We start from the raw sequence: 23,476 nt of genomic DNA on the forward strand, positions 1-23,476 counted from the left end.
TCGCAAAAATCAGCATCACTGTTGTTGTTGTTTCAGTAACAGGGCTTTAGGAGTAAAGCTCTGCTCACCTTGTCCACATCCGTGTTGACTGTCTGCAACTCTAATGCTCACTAGTGCACGTGTTTCAATCCCTCGTCGCCGTACCAGTACCGTCACCTAACGTCAGGTCACGACACTAACACTAATAACGACGCAAACCTTGCAGCGCGCAGTCTGAACATCATTCCTATACTGTTTGCTACCCATACGGTAGATAGTTTTCCGTCTAAACTGGCTCAAGCAGCCAAATTTTAACTATAACCAACCCGTATAATCTGTACATCACAGTACTAAAAAATATAATCTTTTCTGTATACAGTACTTGTTCTGCAAACTTCCTCACTTGCTCTGTTATTATTAAAGAATCAACGTACAAACAAGCCATCGCAATTGGTGTATTGTTCGATTTACCGCTGTTTTCACTCTACAGACGAGATCATCTTCAGATACAGTCCTGGAAATTAGTATAAAGGCACGTGGTTTTTTGTGGAAAGAAAATGTGATTATGTACGTATTTGGTATTGCGTACATTTTTCCCGTACAGTCTACATCAAAGCAAAACAAAATAGATTCCCATTTCACCATTAGAATTAGGTCGACTATTTAAAAATTTAAAAAGACGGTCTTTCGGATAGGAAACAGCGGGTGTTGGTACAAAAGCAGGTCATCTAGATGACGGGCGCAATCGTGAATGTCAACCGTTCGCAACAGTTAGGCTATAGTTAGGACGTGTGTGTGCTAACGTCGAAAGGCTGTTTTGTGATAACGCCGCGTGGAAGACGTGCAAGCGTGTACTAAGGTGAAATGATAGTTAAATGGACACCCTAGCTGCAAACAGGCGTTGATGTTCTTCTTTGGGGACATGTTGAAAATGTGTGCTTCGACCGGGATTCGAACCCGGGATCTCCTGCTTACCTCTGTGCCCGCGGTGGCTCAGATGGATAGAGCGTCTGCCATGTAAGCAGGAGATCCCGGGTTCGAATCCCAGTCGGGGCACACATTTTCAACATGTCCCCAAAGAAGTACATCAACGCCTGTTTGCAGCTATGGTGTCCATTTAATTATCATTTCATTTCTAGAAAGCTGCATGGTCATCCACGGTAACTGTTCTTTCGGGAACAGATACTACCGTCATATATAGTTAAAATATGGCTTCCCGGCCATTGACCTTTTTGTGCGAACGCACACGCTATGCCCGAACTCATACGGGACTTGGTAGATTAATCTGCCACGAGTAATGAGTATGATGGGCAAACATCTATTAGGCGCACTACGAATGTAGTGGTGTGGACATGTTGGGAATGTGGATCTCACGGGGGGGAGGGGGGGACGTGCAAGGGACACGTCCCTGCAGACGCACTATCCTCTGTGCCCGCGGTGGCTCATATGGATAGAGCGTCTGCCATGTAAGCAGGAGATCCCGGGTTCGAATCCCGGTCGGGGCACACATTTTCAACATGTCCCCAAATAAGTACATCAACGCCTGTTTGCAGCTAGGGTGTCCATTTAATTATCATTTCATTTCTAGAAAGCTGCATGGTCATCCACGGTAACTGTTCTTTCGGGAACAGATACTACCGTCATATATAATGTACTAAGGTGTGTACAAAGAACTGGACATGTCTAATGGCCAAATTGCTAAGACATTGGGGCGTTCCAGTTGTGTTACCGGTAATTTTGTCAGACTGAGCGCAGAGTATGGCATAAATGGCAAACATCGTCCGACAGAACAATTGTCACCATGAGCCTGCATAAAGAAACAATCAGCGGCGAGTGTTCTTCTCAAATCTTGGCTGATTTGCAGGTATCAGTCACTTCCAAACGCGGTAGGAGCATCCTGGCTCAAGATGCGAATCTGGCACTCCAGAAACTGCTCCAGAAGCCAGCTCTAAACAATGCCCTAAGGAGGCTCGACTGAGGTTTGTGGAAGAACATATATCATGCACTATAGAATGGAACAAAGCAATTTTCTGTGATGAGAAGAAGTTTAATTTGGATAGGCCAGATGTTTTTCAACATTATTCGCATGATAACCGTACAGAACAACACGTTCGGATGAGCAGAAACTTTGGCAGTGGCAGCGTTATGATCTGGGCAGCATTTTGTGCTAAAGGTACGTCCAACGTAGCGTGGCTGCACCCCAAAATGCAGTCCGATGATTGTACAGAAATGCTGAAAATTGAAATGGTTCGTATGTATGATGAATCTTACGATGATAATTTACTATTCCAACAGGATAGCGCTGGGATTCACAGGTCTGCCAAGACCACATTGTGGTTTCAAGATAAAGGAATTCCACTTTTGAGTTGGCCATCGAGAAGTTCGGATTTATATCCCATGGAGAACCTGCGGGACATCCTAGTACGACGTGTTTATCGCAGCGGGTAACAGTTTGTGGCCGAGGTGAAAACTGCATTTCGGGTGGAGTGGACGTCGATCTCCAAAGAAGACATTACTCCCCTTATACAGCCAATGCCTAAGAGAATTTTCACAGTTATTAAGATCAATGGACGTTAGAGTAAACACTATGTCATAGTTCTGATAATAATTCATGTGTCTTTATATCAATTTATATCCCTAACGCTGTCTTGTCTCTAATCTTTTTAAGTTTCTTAAGTGTCAGTGCTAATGGTGAAATGAGAATGTATTTTGTTTTGCTTTTTGTTGTAAATTGTACAGGAAAAATGCGTACAATACCAAATACATAAATAAACATGTTTTTTTCACAAATAACCACACGCCTTGACAGTAATTTCCACTAATTATTTATTTCCCCGAAGACAAGGCGTGAATTGTTCAGGGTTCAACTCAGCACCATCGACAGCACAAGCACAGTATGTAAATGGTTTGTCTGTGCGTGACTTACAGTAAACTTCTTGTTTGGTTCCACATTTTAGTCTTCGAGCACAATGACACATATTGTGGCTTTAGGTTATTATAACCAAATATTTTTTTGGTCACTGTATGTAAACCGATTTTACTATGTTTTAAGTGAAAGTAAGACACTTCTCCGTCGGAGGACTGAATACAAACTAATGCAGGTTTACAATTACTGTTGATATGATCTACTTTAGGGGACAGTCTTCTTGAAACTGGCAGGCTAATTTATCTTTGGAACGGCGGTTGCCAGACTTTTTGGTTTTGAAATGTACAAAAGTAGAAATACTGCAGCGTCTTCTGCAGATCAAGTCATGCCATGGTACAACGCATAGCATTTCAGAGTAATTCGACCCTTTCGAGACCAATGAGTGGGCTTAGAAAAAAAAGGATTATTTAAGTCTCTATTAAGTTAATGAAAGGTAAAGAATGTATCGTTTAGTCAGCAAACATTTTATCTTCGGCGCGCACCGCTGTGACCGCCCTTTAGGGTTTCTAGCTGGTAACCCCTCCTGTCTATGCGTACCAGTTCTCTAATGTCCGTTCCACGTACTCCTTTTACTGATGTTGAGTCGACCTTGGCACCGCTTTGATCATCACTCCATGGTCAGTTTTCTTACATATACTGTATTGTCACACTTACGATACGGAATGTAACTACTAAGCCAGGTCGTAAAACTAAATAACCATAATAACTTTCTACACCTTACTTGTGAATTGGTGTACTACACTAAAGCGGCAAAGAAACTGCTATAGGCTTGTGTATACAAATACAGATATATGGAAACAAGCAGAATACTGCGCTGCGGTCGGCAACGCCTATACAAGACAAAAAGTGTCTGGCGCAATTGTTAGATCGGTTACTGCTGCTACAATCGCAGGTTATTAAGATTTAAGTGAATTTGAAACAATTTGAAACTGGCGTTATAGTTGGCACACGAGCGATGGGACACAGCACCATCGAGGTAGTGATAAAGTGGGGATTTCGCGAGTGTACCATGAATATCAGGATTCCGCTAAAACATCACATCTCTGACACCGCTGCGGGTGGAAAAAGATACGGCGAGAACAGGACGAACGACGACTGAAGAGAATCGTTCAGCGTCACGGAAGCGCAACTATTTCGCAAATCGCTGCAGATTTAAATGCTGTCAGCGTGCGAATCATTCATCATCGATATGGGCTTTCGGAGCCGAAGGCCCACTCGTGTACCTTTGATGACTCCACCGCACAAAGCAGTCACCACCGGCATTAGACTGTTGATCACTGGAAACATGTTGCCTGGTCGGACGAGTCTCGTTCAAATTGTATCGAGCGGATGGACGTGTACGGATATTGAGACACCCTCATGAATCCATGGATCCTGCATGTTAGCAGATGACTGTTCAAGCTGGTGGAGGCTCTGTAATTTATGTGTGAGGCGTGCGCAGTTGGAGTGATATGGGATCCCTGATATGTCTAGATGCGACTCTGACAGGTGACACGTACGTAAGCATCCTGTCTGATCACCTGCATCCATTCATATTCACTGTGCGTTCCGACGGACTTGGGCAGTTCCAACAGGTCAACGCGGCACCCCACCCGTCCAGAACAGCTGTTGAGTGGCTCCAGGAATATTCTTCCGATGGCCTCCAAACTCCCCAGACATGAACATTATTGAGCACACTGGACTCGCATTCGGGAGGACGACGGTTCAATCCCGCGTCCGGCCACCCTGATTTAGGTTTTCCGTGATCTCCCTAAATCGCTCCAGGCAAATGCCGGGATGGTTTCTTTGAAAGGGCACAGCCGACTTCCTTCCCCGTCGTTCCCTAATCCGATGAGACCGATGACCTCACTGTTTGGTCTCTTCCCCCCAAACAATCCAATCCAATTATTGACCTTATGCGGGATGCCTTGGAACGTGCTGTTCAGAAGAGATCGCCACCCCCTCGTACTCTTACTGATTTATGGACAGCCCTGCAGGATTCGTGGTGTCAGTTCCCTCCAGCATTACTTGAGACATTAGTCGAGTCCTTGCAGCAGTTCTGCGTGCTCGCGGGGGCCCTACACGATATTAAGCAGGTGTACCAGTTCCTCTGGCTCTTTAGTGTATATCTGTGCTGCGAATACGTGCCTCGTTTGTATAAAACTGTCACGGCAACTGTAAATTTGAAGATGGTTCAAAAATGGCTCTGAGCACTATGGGACTTAACTGCTAAGATCATCAGTCCCCTAGAACTTAGAACTGTTGTTGTTGTGGTCTTCAGTCCTGAGACTGGTTTGATGCACTATCCATGCTACTCTATCCTGTGCAAGCTTCATCTCCCAGTACTTACTGCAACCTATATCCTTCTGAATCTGCTTAGTGTATTCATTTCTTGGTCTCCCTCTACGATTTTTACCCTCCACGCTGCCCTCCAATGCTAAATTTGTGATCCCTTGATGCTTGAGAACATGCCCTACCAACCGGTCCCTTCTTCTTGTCAAGTTGTGCCACAAACTCCTCTTTTCCCCAATTCTATTCAATACCTGATCATTAGTTACGTGATCTACCCATCCAATCTTCAGAATTCTTCTGCAACACCACATTTCGAAAGCTTCTATTCTCTTCTTGTCCAAACTATTTATCGCTCACGTTTCACTTCCATACACGGCTACATTGCATACAAATACTTTAAGAAACGACTTCCTGACACTTAAATCTATACTCGATGTTAACAAATTTTTCTTCTTCACAAACGCTTTCCTTGCCATTGCCAGTCTACATTTTATATCCTGTCTACATTTTATATCCTGTCTACTTCGACCATCGTGAGTTATTTTGCTCCCCAAATAGCAAAACTCATTTATTATTTTCAGCGTCTCATTTCCTAATCTAATTCCCTCAGCATCACCCGACTTAATTCGACTACATTCCATTATTCTCGTTTTGCTTTTGTTGATGTTCATCTTATATCCTCCTTTCAAGACACTGTCCATTCCGTTCAACTGCTCTTCCAAGTCCTTTGCTGTCTCTGACAGTATTACAATATCATCGGCGAACCTGAAAATTTCTATTTCTTCTCCAAGGATTTTAATACCCACTCCGAATTTTTCTTTCGTTTCCTTTACTGCTTGCTCAATATACAGATTGAATAACATCGGGGAGAGGCTACAACCCAGTCTCACTCCCTTCCCAACCACTGATTCCCTTTCATGCCCCTCGACTCTTATAACTGCCATCTGGTTTCTGTACAAATTGTAAATAGCCTTTCGCTCCCTGCATTTTACCCCTGCCACCTTTAGAATTTGAAAGAGAGTATTCCAGTCAACTTAGAACTACTTAAACCTAACTAACCTAAGGACATCACACAAATCCGTACCCGAGGCAGGATTCGAACCTGCGACCGTAGCGGTCACGTGGCTCGAGACTGTAGGGTGTAGAACCGCTCGGCCACTCCGGCTGACAAATTTGAAGATGGACAAGGGTGTCCGAAACTGGTGAATATCAAGAAATAAAAGAGAAAGATGCTTCTCAGTGCAACTTTGACGGAACTACCACCATTTACTTCAATTAAAATGCGGTGTGCCACCATTTTGTGTTGACGGTACAGGCGATGCCGCGATTGCCGAGTCAGGGAGGAAGTTAAAGCCGTACGCACACGGAAGTGCGTGCGTGTTTGTGTACACGGAGGCACGTGCGGGTCGGTGCGGCGGCCTTGCGACGGCGGGCGCCCTGCCAGAGGTCAGTGCCTCGAGCGCGCCTTTACGTAACCACCTGGCCGCGGCCGCGGCCGCAGGTCTTCGCTGTGACGTCAGGCCGCCGCTACAGTAGGTGGCCGACCGCTGGACCTGCAGCCGCTCCCCCCGTCTGTTTGCACTTCACCGGCCGATGCGGATTCCGCGTTCGCACTGACCGCCGCGTGGGAGGTTGGCGGGAGCGAGTGGCGGAGAGAGGTAAGCGCGCTACAAGCCGGGCGCACGTGACGGGCACGTGCACGCTTTTGTAACGCCTAGTTCTGCCGCAGCCTTCTGTGATACTTGCACTCCCGTTGTTCGGTAGTCCTCCAGCTGGCGACGATGAACCTTCAGCTATGCGAGGTGGAGCTCTGATACTTACCGAAGAGACAGAGAGAGAGACAGAAAAGTGGTGTAACACACTTGTGATTACAGGTGACCTCAACAGAGCGCCATTATGTGCGTGATGTAACAATGAGCTGTGATACTTGCGCACACACTGTGTGCATTACGCAAACTATTTGAAGATTAGTGCGCCTGACCGTACCGAACATTTCTAATGGAACAGCATTAGTACATTCAGTAAGCTCCGTATTAACCAGGTGCGAATTATACGGCTTGCAGATTATCAATGTGTTTTTAAGAAAAGGAGGTACAAAAGCGAAACGAAGCCTAAAGTATTTGGCAATTTTGTCATATGATGACATGATGGAGACCGTGGCTGTTGTTCAAAGACAAATGTTGATGGTGTTAGGACAGCAACCAGCCACAAATTTACTTACAGTTCCTGTATTCAAAGGGTACCGTTACCGGTTTCGAATCGTTGTGATTCATCCTCAGACGGTTTACACGCTTTCTTTATGACATGTGGTGTGTTTTTTACAGCTTAATTGTCCTAAAATATGAATAATATTAATTATAAACACGCCACACACTGACGGTTCGTTATGTTCGACAAATGTTATGAAAACAAACACTCCAAGCCGACGTTTCACGTAAGTCACATGCAACGAAATTCTGTAACGCAACCGTCAGTGTGTGGCGTGTTTATAATTATGTATTATTTATATTTTAGGACACTAATCTGTAAAAAAAAAAAAAAAACACACCACATGTCATAAAGAAAGCGTGTAAACCGTCTGAGGATGAATCACAACGATTCTAAACCGGTAACGGTACCCTTTGAATACAGGAACTGTAAGTAAATTTGTGGCTGATTGCTGTCCTAACACCATCAACAATTGTCTAAAGTATTTTATTAGGATTAGGACGAATACCTGAATACAAATTTCTGGTTGCGGAGAAGATGATGAAATGGTGTACTGAAAACTGCGCCCTCTGACGTTTGCGCCCAGTGTAATTTGCTCCCAGAAAGGGTCGAGGAAGGGTGCACTAATCCCCTTGCCCGGCAGGTAGGAGAGCTAAGCGCGCTACCTAGGGGTTCCCGAGCACGCATTTTCAAGCCGTACTACAAAGAACGCTGCGAACTGTGAAGGTCATTGTTAAGCGCGCATCGACAGCTTTCCACAAGAAATCGATACACGTTACAAAGCCGTGGAACGTATATCAGAAGCTGTTTCAGATCCTAGTCGTTTGATTAAAACTTTCGAAACGAAACTTCTCGCGATTATCAGTTGTCAGTTATCATGACATTCCTCAAGACGGTATCCTCGCACAAATTTCACGAGCGCGAAGATTTTTTCCGAAACTGTTCTCGATCTTTATTTTGGCGCTAATATTTTTCTTAGCTTTGTGGGCTTCAATAGCATTATGTAAGAGAATTCCTTTTTCCAAAAGTCAAATTAATTAAGAATTATCTTGGGCCCACTATGAGCGAAGCAGTTAGTCAATAAAAATGGACAGTTAAAGATGTCTATATTGATGAGGTAATTTCAAAATTTGCAGCTACGTGCTAGTCGCCTTTCAGTAAGGAGATCTTGGATTACTTTTTCTACTTCCTTAATAAACAGTTGAGCTGTGTGGCTTTCTTTATGCGTTTTACTAATTCGTTTTCATCCATAAAATTCTGTTGGCGAAATAGTTAACATTATACTTTGATTACTTAATTACACATATGGAAAAGAACTTATGCACAAATGTTGTATTTGGGGAAAGAAGCGGGGGGGGGGGGGGGGGGAGGGGATGACAAAAGTGTGGACTGGGTACCAGCTACTTAGCTACGCCGCAGCGTAAACGGCAGTCTGAACCAGAGTAAACTATTGGATGTCAAGGACACCAAATAGGGAATTCTTTGTACAGCTCTGTACAAGTTCGAAACTGATCATAAAAAATACCTCCTAGATATTCAATAACATTTAGGTTGCCTAGAGTCTTATCCTTACGTCATTAATGTATGTGTATGTGTCTTAGAAACTTTGTAAAGTGAATGATTAGAGCAGCCACTCAAACAAAGTTTACATTCCACTGATATGTTTAATTTTAGCTCAGTATATCTTCATTCATCGTCGTAACATCCTAGTGAAAACAAAATTCGCGTTTGGTGTTTCATGTCGCGTCAACTGTTATCGTTGGCGATTTAACTGTCGTTGTAGGTGGGGGAGGAATGAACCATGACCTCCTTAAGGGGCCCTCCCACCATTTTCCTGGAATGACCTGAGAAATCACGGTAAATGAAATTCGGTATGGCCGGCCATAGAATTAAGCCCAGTTTTTTAAAACTATTTATATTTTAAACGGGCTGTGGACTGTTTAAAAGCCGAAAGCAAATAATTGCCACTTAGATGTGTTTGAAATCAGCTTTCAAGCATCAGCAATGTCTTTTTTTTTTAATTTTTTAATTTATATGTAGCTCTTTACATTTTGTACATTTTTCTTTCTACATACATCTTGTGACAATTTTAATCAAGTTGTTGTACACAGGAGGTAGCTCTCAAGCAAGCCATGATGTTACAATCCTCTTTGTACTTTTTTATTATTCTTTCCAACCTTTCATCCCCTTTCGCATACACTTTTTTTTTTCGTTTGCCGTAGGTACTCAGCTCTTCCCTCACTAACGCGCACGCAGAATTTTCTGCTTCCCTTTTCATACACCTAATTACGTAACCGATTATAGGATTTGGTTTAGCAAGCATGTTATTAATTTTGTGGTCCCAGCCTTCTACAGTGTTCATCGTTCGATGGTTCTGTTTGTGGCAACTCTTCATTAGGCGGCCAATGTGGCCGAGCGGTTCTAGGCGCTTCAGTCAGGAATCGCGCGACCACTACGGTCGCAAGTTCGAATCCTGCCTCGAGAATGAATGTGTTTGATGTCCTTAGGTTAGTTAGGTTTAAGTAGATCTAAGTTCTAGGGGACTGATGACCTTAGGTGTTAAGTCCCATAGTGTTCAGAGGCATTTTCACCATTTTCTTCTTCATGTTCGAAACATCTATATACAAAGTAGTCAAAAAAGTCAGGAAGCCTGGGGATATCCGGTGCCTGTGAATGTATCTCGAGTCAGCCATTCCATATATCTTCAGATCGTAGAAACGCCAGTGGAGCACACTTGCGCATTTTTTGTATCACTTCTTCATTTTCTTTGTATTCATGAGTAATTCCTGGATCGTACACTTTTCTCCAGAGAAATAACGTCCATGCACTTCGGCTGTCGGTAGTACAACTTCAATCGCAAAAGTCGCTGCTGATAACATTTTCCAACAAATTTCGAAAGAGACGGCTGTATGTCTCTCTTCTTTTGTTTGGAAATAAAGCACAGGCAACTGGATAGGTGTTTGTCTCATTATTTGTAGTCCCAAAGTCGGCATGAATGGTGAATATTTGCGAAAACTGTTTGCTGAGTGTACCATTCATAAGAAAGTCTCGTTTACTCCTTAGAGCCTCTCTCCCTATTGTTGCGCTGAAAACTGTTATCCTTGTTTCCAATTTATAGTTGTTTAACAGAAAACTGCTGCCATTATTCATAGCTACTAACTTTGCTTTGAGGTCATTTCCTTCTCTTGTCTGCGGATCTCTCTTACTTCCCTGTGATTTTGCCCACTGGTAGTACAAACTTCTCTTGCTGCTCTGGCATTTCAGTAATAAAATTATACCCTCGATTATGCAGGCATTCTAGCTCCTATGAATATGTTTTGGAAACAGGAGTTGCTATTCCTCGCGAGCCTTTTTCTTTGGTTGGTTGGTTGGTTGTGGGATTAAAGGGACCAGACTGCTATGGACATCGGTCCCTTTTTCCAAAAACTTCAAACACCCACAAAGAATAAAAACGAACAATGGAGATGACAAGAGACGACACAGGACAAGAAAGACTCAGACAGAGACCAGACAAAAGGAATTAAAATCACACAGAGTGTGACAGTGGTTGGCCGACTATAGAGACAAAAAAGGAAAAGCCAACCACAGAGAGACACATTGAAAACTCAGACTAAAATCGTAGGCTAAATGCCAGACTCAACACAAAAAAGGACAAACACTTAGATTAAGTGATAAAAGCCCCCTGCCCGAATAAAACACAAAACTAAGCCTGCCATGGCAGAGTCATCTGCTAAAAGGGCAGGGAGCGTATCAGGCAGCGCAAATGTCTGCCTGAGCACAGGTAAAAGGGCAGGCCAACAAAATGTGGACCACCGTCAAAGCCGACCCGCAGCGACATAGAGGCGGGTCCTCAAAGGCTCAGTAAAAACCTGTGCGTCAGCCGGGTGTGGCCAATTCGGAGCCGACAGAGGACAACAGAGTCCCTGCGAATGGCTCGCATGGATAACCGCCACACAGTTGTCGCCTCCTTGACAGCACGGAGTTTGTTAGGTGTGGTCAGATCGCGTCATTCAACGTCCCAAAGCGCGAAAACTTTGAGGCGTAAGATCGCTCGCAAATCAGTCTCCGGGAGGCGACCAGCTCGGCAGTGAAAACGCTGCAGCCAGCCGGCAAGGATCGTTGTTCGTAATGGTCCCCTAGAGTTAGAGCATAACCGACACGACCAGCAACCATCGAACCGTCAGTGTGAAACACGCCAGAGCCCTGATACGTGGCTAGGATGGAATAAAAGCGGCGGCGGAAGATCTCCGGAGGGACTGAGTACTTCGGGCCCTGTGCCAATTCGAGCCGAAGGCAAGGGTGGGGCACACACCATGGGAGTGTATGTAGAGGGGCCCAGAAAGGAGTCGGAAGAGGGAAAACCCCAAGCCCAGAGAGAAGCTCTCTGTCACGGACCGCGATCGTACAACCCGACCGGGGCCGACTTTCTGGGAGACGGACGACCGACTGCGGAAACAGGAGACGATAATTAGGATGCCTAGGCAAGCTAAAAACATGGGCAGCATAAGCGGCCAGTAAACGTTGGCGCCGTATCTGCAGTGGAGGGACACCTGCCTCCACAAGTATGCTGTCCACAGGGCTGGTCCAGAAAGCACCAGTCGCAAGTCGGATCCCGCTGTGAAGGATTGAGTCCAGCACCCGCAACGCATATGGGGATGCTGAACCATAAGCCAGGCTCCCATAATCCAGATGGGACTGGATTAACGCCTGGTAAAGCTGTAACAGGTAGATCGGTCGGCGCCCCAGCTGGTGTGGCTCATGCATCGCAGAGCATTTAGATGCCGCCAACACATCTGCTTAAGCTGCCGAATATGTGGGAGCCAAGTCAACCGGGCATAAAAAAACACACCCAAAAACCGATGTGTCTGCACCACAGCAGGAAGTTCGCTGGCAAGATAAAGCCGCGGCTCAGGGTGACCTGTTCGTCGCCGGCAGAAATGCATAACGCAGGTCTTGGCAGCTGAAAACTGGAAGCCATGCGCTACAGCCCAAGACTGCGCCTTGCGGATAGCTGTAGCTGACGTTCAACAGCTGCAATGCCAATGGAGCTATAGTAAAGGCAGAAGTCGGCACCATACAGGGAAGCGGAGACAGAATTTCCCACCGCTGCAGCGAGCCTGTTTATTGCGATTAAAAACAGGCAGACACTTAAAACAGATCCCTGTGGCACCCCATTCACCTGAACTCGGGAGGAACTATGGGAGGCCGCGACTTGCACGCGGAAGGTTCGATGCGACAGAAAATTTCGGATGAAAATCGGCAGTGGACCCCGAAGACCCCAACCATGAAGCATAGAGAGGATGTGATGGCGCCATGTCGTATCGTACGCCTTCCGCATGTCGAAAAAGACAGCAATGAGTTGCTGACGGCAAGCAAACGCCGTACAGATGACTGACTCGAGGATCACCAGATTGTCGGCGGCAGAGCAGCCTTTACAGAACCCACCCTGAGACGGAGCCAGAAGGCCCCGAGACTCGAGTAGCCAACTCAACCGCCGGCTCACCATGCGTTCGAGTAACTTGCAAAGAACGTTGGTGAGGCTAATGGGGCGGTAGCTGTCCACCTCCAATGGGTTCTTGGTAGGTTTCAAAACGGGGATAACAATACTTTCCACCCATTGCAATGGAAACTCACCCTCGACCCAGATTCGTTTGTAAAGGTCGAGGAGACGTCACTGGCAGTCCACTAAGAGGTGTTTCAGCATCTGACAGTGGATGCGATCTGGCCTGGGAGCAGTATTAGAGCAAGCGGCGAGGGCACTGTGGAATTCCCACTCAGTGAATGGGACATTGTAGGATTCAGGATGGCGCGTGTGAAATGAAAGGCTCCGATGTTCCAACCGCTCTTTAATGGAGCGGAAAGCCAGTGGGTAGTTCACAGATGCGAAACTGAGAGCAAAATGGTCCGCTAAGCGGTTGGCAATTATGTCGGAGTCAGTACAAATTGCCCCATTCAGTGACAGCGCAGGTACACTGACAGGGGTCCGATAGCCATAGAGGCGTCTAATCTTTGCCAAGACCTGCGATGGAGTGACATGGAGGCCAATGGTGGACACATACCGCTCCCAGCACTCCTTCTTTCCTTGGCGGATAAGGCGGCGGGTCCGCGCACGCAGCCGTTTGAAGGCGAGGAGGTGTTCTATGGAGGGATGTCGCTTGTGACACTGGAGTGCCCGCCAGCGATCTTTAATCGCCTCAGTGATCTCAGGCGACCACCAAGGCACAGTCCTCCGCTGTGGGGACCCAGAAGAACGGGGAATGGCAGATTCTGCGGCAGTAACGATGCCGGTGGTGACCGAGTGAACCACCGCATCAATGGCTTCATTAGAAAGAGGCGCAACAGCGGCCATGGAGGAGAAGAAGTCCCTGTCAGCCTTATTCATTGCCCATCTGCAAGGGCGCCCAGAAGAGTGATGCTGTGGCAGTGACAGAAAGATCAGAAAGTGGTCACTACCATACAGGTCGTCATGCACACTCCATTGGACAGAAGGTAAGGGGCTAGGGCTGCAGATCGAAAGGTCGATGGCAGAGTACGTGCCGTGTGCCATACTGAATTATGTAAAGGCACCATTATTTAAAATGGAAAGGTCGAGCTGTGTCAAAACATTCTCAGTGGTGGCGCCTCGACCTGTTTCCACTGACCCACCCCACAGAGGGTTATGGGCGTTGAAGTCGCCCAGTAAGAGGAAAGGCGGCGGCAATTGGGCTATCAGCGCAGCCAGGACATGCTGCGGGACAGCACCATCCAGTGGAAGATAAAGACTGCAGACGGTAATAGCCTGTGGCGTCCATACCCGAACAGCGACAGCCTCGAGAAGTGTTTGTAGAGGGACAGACTCGCTGTGAAGGGAGTGAAGGACATAGATGCAGAGGCCACCACATACCCTTTCATAAGCTGCCCCGTTCCTATAATAACCCCAATAGCCACGGAGGGTGGGGGTTCGCATTGCAATAAACCAAGTTTCTTGTAGAGCAATACAGACAAAAGGGTGAAAGCTGATAAGTTGTCGGAGCTCAGGAAGATGGTGGAAGAGACCGCTGCAGTTCCACTGGAGGATTATATTGTCCATGGCTGAGAAAGGCGTGAAGGGATGGGGGAGGCAGATTAGGCCGCTGGGTCACCTGCTGCCACTGATTGAGCACCTGTTCAAGTGCTATCCATGGTGTCTGAGGGGCTGGCGAGATCAAGGTCGTCAGCGGACGCCAGGATCTCGACCTCATCCTCAGACGCAGAGCTCGAAGGGTGCAGTGGGGTTGGTGCCACTGCAAGTTCTTTGGCCTTAGAGGTCTTTTGCTTGGACCTCTCTCGCTGAACCTTGGGTTTCACTGGCTGGGAGGGCTTCACCGATTCAGTCTCCGGGACAGAGGAGGATCGTGAAGCCCTACGATCAGCCGCTGGTGGGAACTTAGGCCAGTATCTGGCGTCATCCTTCCCGCTGGTGGAAGCCTGGGAAGGGAGGGACCCAAGGGACCCCTTATGAGCGAGAGTAGCCGAAGAAGTTGGACACTTCTCCGGCTGAGAAGCAGGGACGGACGTCTCCAATGGGTAGGAGGGTGTTGCTCCTGAGGTAGGTGGCGCAGGAGCAACAGGGTGGGTATGGCCCCCCATGAGCAAGGGGGCAGGAGGAGTTGTGCTGCTCGTCGATCCAGCTGGAATTCTCAGAACTGATGGGGCTATCACAGTAGTTGTAGCAGCGGCGTAGGAAGATTATGTCGGAGTCAGTACAAATTGCCCCATTCAGTGACAGCGCAGTCGGCCATATTTCCTCTTTGTCTCACTATAGGTCAGTCGGTCCAGGGTCTTATATTCCATGACTTTGCGCTCTTTCTGTAAGATCCTGCAGTCTGTCAAGCAAGGTGAATGATGATCTCCACAGTTGACACAGATCGTAGGCGGGGTACATGGAGTATCGGGATGCGATGGGCGTCCGCAATCTCGACATGTGAGGCTGGAAGTGCAGTGGGAAGACATATGGTCGAACTTCCAGCACTTAAAGCACCGCATCGGGGGAGGGATATAGGAATTGAATGGCTCAAATGGCTCTGAGCACTATCGGACTTAACATCTGAGGTCATCAGTCCCCTAGAAGTTAGAACTACTTAAACCTAACTAACTTAAGGACATCACACACATCCATGCCCGAGGCAGGATTCGAACCTGCGACCATAGCAGTCGCGCGGTTCCGGACTGAAGCGCTGAGAACCGCTCGGCCACCGTGGCTGGCTAGGAATTGACGTCACATCGGTAGACCATCACCTTGACCTTCTCTGGTAATGTATTACCCTCGAAGGCCAAGATGAAGGCACCAGTAGCAATCTGATTATCCTTCGGACCCCGATGAACGCGCCAGACGAAATGTACACCCTGGCGCTCTAAATTGGCGCCCAACTCGTCATCCGACTGCAAAACAAGGTCCCTATAATAAATAACACCCTGGACCATATTTAAAGTCTTATGGGGTGTGATCGTAATGGCAACATCCTCCGACTTGTCACAAGCAAGTAACTGTCGTAACTGGGCAGAGGATGCCATTTGTATCAGTACTGATCCAGAGCGCATTTTGGACAAGCCCTCCACCTCCCCAAACTTGTCCTCTAAATGCTCGACGAAGAACTGAGGCTTTGTCGATAGAAAAGTCTCCCCATGAGCTCTCGTACAAACTAAGAATTGGGGCGAATAACTGTTACTGCCATCCTGAGACTTACGCTCCTCCCACAGCGTGGCCAAGGAGGGGAACGTTTTCGGATCGTACTTCTGAGCATTAAATTGAGCCCGAGAACGCTTAGAGACTGCTGACGGCTGGCCGCCAGCGAGAGATGATGTACCACGCTTCATTGTGGGTCATCCGCCCTGATGCCACCTACTCAGACCAAGGGCCCTCCCCATGGGCGCCACTCAGCCACAGCAAAGGCCACTTGGCAGGATGACCATTGTTGGGAGTCCTGATGCCCCAGGGAGATAGGCATCTACTCCTTGGCATACGTGGGGAGTGAACGGCGCAGGCATCAGTAGAGCGATCCCTGTGTTGTCAGGGGGCTACAACCAATAGGGTACATGGCGGCCCCATCACAACGGACTGGCTACCGTGCTGGATCTTAGGTGCAAAATGTCCAAGGTCACAGTGCATAGTGGTAATCGCACCCAGGAACGTATCCTCGTCCAAGAGATGGAAAACGAGCGGGACACCATTGCAACGACGAGAAAGCCGGCTAAAGGTCTCAATGCACGACGGATACAGTGCACCATGTAAGGCGCCCTTCCCCAATTGGCTCGCTCTTCGGAACAATTTGCAAAGATGGAGGTCAAACCCTAATTGGGACCATCACATTAAAGGCCGAAACAGTTGAGACTCCTTTTAGTCGCCTCTTACGACAGGCAGGAATACCGCGGGCCTATTCTTACCCCCAAACCCGCAGGGGTGGGCCTTTTTCTTTGCGTGGTTCAAAGGCTTCCTTACTTCCAGTCGAGCGTCATCAGGAGCTCCACGCTGACGCTCGAGTGAAAGAACCAGCTTCGAATGCTTGGTTTTAAGCATTCGTCAACAATGGTTTGCTTTCTGTCTTGAACAGCGTCGCGTTACAGTCCTGTCTTCTTTCGTTCTGTTCAGTATGTAAGAATGACCTTCACAGTGGCAACATGGCCTTCCGTGAATGGTCGTTGAATCTTCTATACAGGAACTATTGTCATAGAAACGCACAAGTCACACGATGTCTACTATGCGACAGCTGGAGCAGTACTACGAACACTTGTTCAGACAGTCGGCAACTGTGGTAGAGCAGATCTACCGGCTCACAGTTCGGTCGTGTCTGGGAAGCAGGTATTTAGCGTAATTACGAAGGTCCGGGCTCAGGTAAGCAGTGACACACAGGATAGAGGTATTGGGCGCAGATTTCACAGATTGCTGGTTGGACGCAGATTTCACTGGGCGCTGTTTTCATGGATTCGATGAAAATATCCTCTAACAGCAAGTCACGCAGATATATTGTCTTCGTGCATAAATTCGTAGCGTTTTTCCAGAAGTTTCATAAAGACAAAGGATGCACCTAACAGACACTTCAATCATCAATAATGTATTCTCCTTCACTAGTCACAACTGTCTGCCAACGCTGCGGTAACTTTTCGATTCAGTGACTGTAGAAATGGCGTGGTGTTGAGGTGAAGAACTCGTCGATACATGTTCCGAGCGCATTTACATCCGGAAAGGAAGATCCTTCAAGATTACTCGATAGGGTGGAAGAGGTGAAAATCTGAGGGCACAAGTTCAGGAGAATAAGGTGGGTGCGGAATGACTTCTCAACCCATCTCCGGTATATTGTCTTTTTTTGTCACTGCAGCAGATTGTGGTCGGTTGTTGTGGAGCAGAATCACTACACGCAGTCTTTCCTGGCCATTGTCTTTGAACTGCGTTTGCAAGACCGCTGAGTTGTTGATTAATGTCAGTAGTGATCGTTACACCCCAGGGAAGGATTTCGTAGTTGTTCCACCTGATGCATAACATTATCTTTTCTGGATGCGGGCAAATTTTTGTACGGGGAGATGGGCTCGACCATTCCTTTCTCCCCCTCATGTTAGCATAAAGACACCATTTCTCGTCACCAGTAACAACACAGTATAGGAGTGGTCGGTGTTGTTCACGAGCCAACTGATGACGAGCAACCGGAGACGCACACATTGCCGCCACACGACATTTTTGTAATTTTGGCTCACAGAATGCGGTATCCGTACATCCGATTTTTCAACTTTCCTCATTGCATAAAAATGTCGCACGACAGTGGAATGATCGCAACGCATCATATTTGACAGTCCTGGAGCACACTCACGTGGTGTTGTTATTGTTTTTGTTGTCTTCAGTCCTGAGACTGGTTTGATGCAGCTCTCTATGCTACTCTATCCTATGCAAGCTTCTTCATCTCCCAGTACCTACTGCAGCCTACATCCTTCTGAATCTGCTTAGTGTATTCATCTCTTGGTCTCCCTCTACGATTTTTACCCTCCACGCTGCCCTCCAATACTAAATTGGTGATCCGTTGATGCCTCAGAACAAGTCCTACCAGCCGATCCCTTCTTCTAGTCAAGTTGTGCCACAAACTCCTCTTCTCCCCAATTCTATTCAATACCTCCTCATTAGTTATGTGATCTACCCATCTAATCTTCAGCATTCTTCTGTAGCACCACATTTCGAAAGCTTCTATTCTCTTCTTGTCCAAACTAGTTATCGCCCATGTTTCACTTCCATACATGGCTACTCTCCATACAAATACTTTCAGAAACGACTTCCTGACACTTCAATCTATACTCGATGTTAACAAATTTCTCTTCTTCAGAAACGCTTTCCTTGCCATTGCCAGTCTACATTTTATATCCTTTCTATTTCGACCATCATCAGTTATTTTGCTCCCCAAATAGCAAAACTCATTTACTACTTTAAATGTCTCATTTCCTAATGTAATTCCGGTAGCATCACCCGATTTAATTCGACTACATTCCACCATCCTCGTTTTCCTTTTGTTGATGTTCCTCTTTTATCCTGCTTTCAAGACACTGTTCATTCCGTTCAACTGTTCTTCCAAGTCCTTTCCCGTCTCTCACGTAATTACAATCCGTCGGCGAACCTCAAAGTTTTCAGTTCTTCTCCATGGATTTTAATACCTACTCGGAATTTTTCTTTTGTTTCCCTTACTGCTTGCTCAATATACAGATTGAATAACATTGGGGAGAGGATACAACCCTGTCTCACTCCCTTTTTCCAACCACTGCTTCTCTTTCATGTACCTCGACTCTTATAACTGCCATCTGGTTTCGGTACAAATTGTAAATAGCCTTTGGGTCCTGTATTTTATCCCTGCCACCTTCAGAATTTGAAAGAGAGTATTCCAGTAAACATTGTCAAAAGCTTTCTCTAAGTATACAAATGCTAGAAATGTAGGTTTGCCTAGCCTTAATCTAGCTTCTAAGATAAGTAGTAGGGTATCAATGTGGAATAATGCGTTTAAAAGATCTTCACCAAACCCCGAACGTCTTTCTGAAAGTGGAGACTCATCAGTGTTAATGAGATCCTCGTTAAAACGACAAAAACCAATTTCTTGCCGTGCTCTGTTCGCTGGTATTATCCCTATACACGGTGCAAACGTATCTGGCTGCCTCCGCTGCTGTCACCCTCTATTCAACTGAGACAGAAGAATATGTGATAAATGTTCCGATTTCTCCGCTTGGCACTCTGTTTTCTAGCGTCCACAGCTCCACTCACTATCTTCAGATTACAAAATTACAAAACGTAAACACGAATAGTAACAGCGAACTGCAAATAAAAAATGACAATCGATAATTAAAGCAATAGCAACCGGAATAGCAACGTGTAAAACAAACACGCTACAAACGTTGGCACCGAACTAGTAAGTAGTCAACAAAGTGTGTCAGGTGGATGATGACAGCGAAGACGAGACGATCGAGCAACAGGTTGACACGCACACCGAGACTGTGAAACCTGCTGATCTATTATGAGAGTACGTGGGACAACATAAGATGTTCTGACTCTTCGGAAAACGAGAGTCGTCGTCAGCAAGGAAAAGTTAACGAGACACAGAAACAGGAAAAAAAGCTGTAAGAACATTTCTCCTAAGTAAAATGAAAGCAGGTGATACGAAACACAGTAGATTTTATTTGTAGTTTTCTAAATAAGTTGTCCCGCGAGTTAGGCATAAGTAATGCAGCCCGGTTTTCCGGGCACGAAGGAGCGTCGGTCCCTCCGCTGAGCCGGCCAGTCTGTGCATGGTTTTTAGGCGGTTTTCCATCTGCCTCGGCAAATGCGGGCTGGTTCCCGCTATTCCGCCTCAGCTACACGTATGTCGGCGATTGCTGCGCAAACAAGTTCTCCACGTACGCGTACACTACCATTACTCTACCACGCAAACATAGGGGCTACAACCGTCTGGTGTGAGACGTTCCCTAGGGGGGCCCACCGAGGGCCGAACCGCACAATAACCCTGGGTTCAGTGTGGGGCGGCGGAGGGGTGAAGTGTACTGCGGTAGTCGTCGGGGGATTGCGGACCACTGCGGCTGCGGCGGGGACGGAGCCTCTCCGTCGTTTCTAGGCCCCCGGTTAACATAACATAACATAACACAATGCAGCCCGGTTTGAAATTCGACATTTAGCATGTAAATCGGTAAAGAGCAGATTCAGGTAAAGATCATGTATTTTATGGTTGTTTTTAGATTCCTCATGCAATCTCAGGTTAGCATTAACGTAGATAAACTGGTGCTTACTGTATTAACGTAGAAGGAATGGTGTGAAGGCCACCCTAAGCAATATTTTCACGTTTGACGTACGATTCCAGTTTTTATTTTTTTGTATTTACATTTAGAGTGTGGCTTAACTGATAATTGTGAGAAGCTAGTCCATTCCGACCCACAATATCATACCCTTCATAAACTAGTTTATGTTAAGGGTAGAAGCTGAAGTAATGGATTAAAATTCATCCCAAGGCAGCACTCAAACCCGGGTTTCCTGCTTACCTTATTTCCACAGAAAAACCTCCTTGGTGCTCAAAGAAAAGGGCGAGAGAAAAGTGGGCACAGATAGCACCCCGAGGCCTGGAGACACCATGTCCCGTTCTCTCCCCCAGGAACCAAGGAAGGCGTAGGGTACATGGAGTAGACGTACACAGCACTTGAGTGAGAGCAGTTTTTTATTTTATTTTGTTTTTTGTTATTTTTATAATTATTTATTTTTGTTTTTTCTTCTTTATTTTTTATACCATCGAGCTTTGCAACAAACCGACGACGCGAGTACGAGGGAGTGGCAATTCTTCACCTCGATGGGACTACTGACACGTAGTTTTTCGTAGAAGAACATTCTTACGACTAGAGAGTAACCACTAGTAATAGTGGAAAAGGCGTGGATTAACTTTTCATTGTAGTAAGACCCGCAACTCCGGGGTGGGTTAAGAAAAATTGTCTATATTTGGGATTGCGTACAACTGCACAATGACGGTCAAAGGAAGTGCCAAAAACCAAGGACATTTCTCCCCGCCGTCAGGAAACATGCAGTGAATTGCGCGCCCGCAAATCCACTTCATGGAGTTCCTCTTTTGTTTGCGGAAAGTATCCCGAGTCCGGAAACAGGAGCAGTTGAGGAGGTATCTGATGAGGAGTCGTACAGGTGATTAAGGCCAGTATCTGTGGTACTAAGGATCAGACACTTGTCACCGATCCGCACACCAGACGAAGCTGTTCCGTGTCCATAACATCACAGGCGACACACAGCGAGATCAGTTGTCAGTTCCGTGTGGGCGCGACCGGCGTACCTAGTCCACGTTGACCGTGAGGCAACGTGCAGAGTGGACGTCGGTAGCGAGATAAGGAGAGCACACCGATCGCCAGGCTGTTTGACTAGACAGGCGCGCTGGCCGCTGCACCACCGTGGCATCGTCGGTCAAACAGCTGCACCAACTCTCCCAGTCTAGTGCCCTCCATAACAAATACCTGAGTTCAGACGTGTAGCCTATTTTCCCTACGGCACAAATTTTAATCCATTACTTCCGCTTCTCTCCTTGTTAAGATTCATTTGTCTCCAGGAAAACGTAATTCCAACATATCAATGAATAATGTTTCTTGTAATCTTCTTTAAACACTGTATACGTGGTTAATATTGAACGACGCTTGCTGTGTTTTTCTTTGCTCTTCACTTACGGCTCTTCTCATCAATTTTACTTACCCGCACTGCCGAGCGCAGTGGTCGCGCGGTTTGAGGCGTCATGTCACGGTCTGTGCGGCCCTCCCGCCGTTAGTTCGAGTCCTCCCTCGGGCATGTGTGTGTGTGTGTTGTTCTCAGCGTAAGTTACTTTAAGTAGTGTGTAACTCCAGGGACCGATGAACTAAGCAGTTTCGTCCCTTAGGAATTCACACACATTTGACCATTTGACAACCGAAAAATGTGCCAACGTTCAGTAATGATGAATAGATCTTCGCACTACACACAGCACTACTAATGTAAGACAGCAAAAGCCTACACTCATATGTTGGAAACTGCATAAAAACAACGAATGACATTAATAGTATATGCTGTTATTTACATGTATTTGAAATTGCTGGGGCTGATTTTGGGTTTAACATTTGACGATGCCGCTATGGCTTCAGTACATTAGGACATGTTTGATGATCGTTATAGATCGAAGCCGGTAGTCTTATGACAAATTTGTGACCATAGACGTGAAGTACAGGAAATTAAAAAAGATACCAGTGAATGCTAAGCTTCCTACAGCATTTCGGTTATTCATTCTAATTCATTAGTAACTCCTTCTAATATGAAGACAACTGATTGTTGTTGAAAACAAGACAAGAAATGTATACAGTGTGTAGTGCTTCCCTTACAAAGAGGGTCAATACTAATTTTTACTTCTCATTTCGATATACACTACTGGAAATTGAAATAAGAACACCGTAAATTCATTGTCCCAGGAAGGGGAAATTTTATTGACACATTCCTGGGGTCAGATACATCACATGATCACACTGACAGAACCACAGGCACATAGACACAGGCAACAGAGCATGCACAATGTCGGCACTAGTACAGTGTATATCCACCTTTCGCAGCAATGCAGGCTGCTATTCTCCCATGCAGACGATCGTAGAGATGCTGGATGTAGTCCTGTGGAACGGCTTGCCATGCCATTTCCACCTGGCGCCTCAGTTGGACCAGCGTTCGTGCTGGACGTGCAGACCGCGTGAGACGACGCTTCATCCAGTCCCAAACATGCTCAATGGGGGACAGATCCGGAGATCTTGCTGGCCAGGGTAGTTGACTTACACCTTCTAGAGCACGTTGGGTGGCACGGGATACATGCGGACGTGCATTGTCCTGTTGGAACAGCAAGTTCCCTTGCCGGTCTAGGAATGGTAGAACGATGGGTTCGATGACGGTTTGGATGTACCGTGCACTATTCAGTGTCCCCTCGACGATCACCAGTGGTGTACGGCCAGTGTAGGAGATCGCTCCCCACACCATGATGCCGGGTGTTGGCCCTGTGTGCCTCGGTCGTATGCAGTCCTGATTGTGGCGCTCACCTGCACGGCGCCAAACACGCATACGAC

General features: G+C 46.6%; 1 non-coding gene across 1 annotated transcript; it reads left to right on the forward strand.

Moving 5' to 3' along the window:
* The first annotated feature begins 1,409 nt into the window (after positions 1-1,409).
* Positions 1,410-1,484, forward strand: Trnat-ugu (transfer RNA threonine (anticodon UGU)). The gene has a single exon. It is a non-coding gene; the product is annotated as a tRNA-Thr (tRNA).
* The last annotated feature ends 21,992 nt before the right edge of the window (positions 1,485-23,476 follow it).

The sequence above is a fragment of the Schistocerca serialis genome, chromosome 1 (assembly GCF_023864345.2).
Source record: "Schistocerca serialis cubense isolate TAMUIC-IGC-003099 chromosome 1, iqSchSeri2.2, whole genome shotgun sequence".
In the NCBI taxonomy this organism is placed as follows: Eukaryota; Metazoa; Arthropoda; class Insecta; order Orthoptera; family Acrididae; genus Schistocerca; species Schistocerca serialis.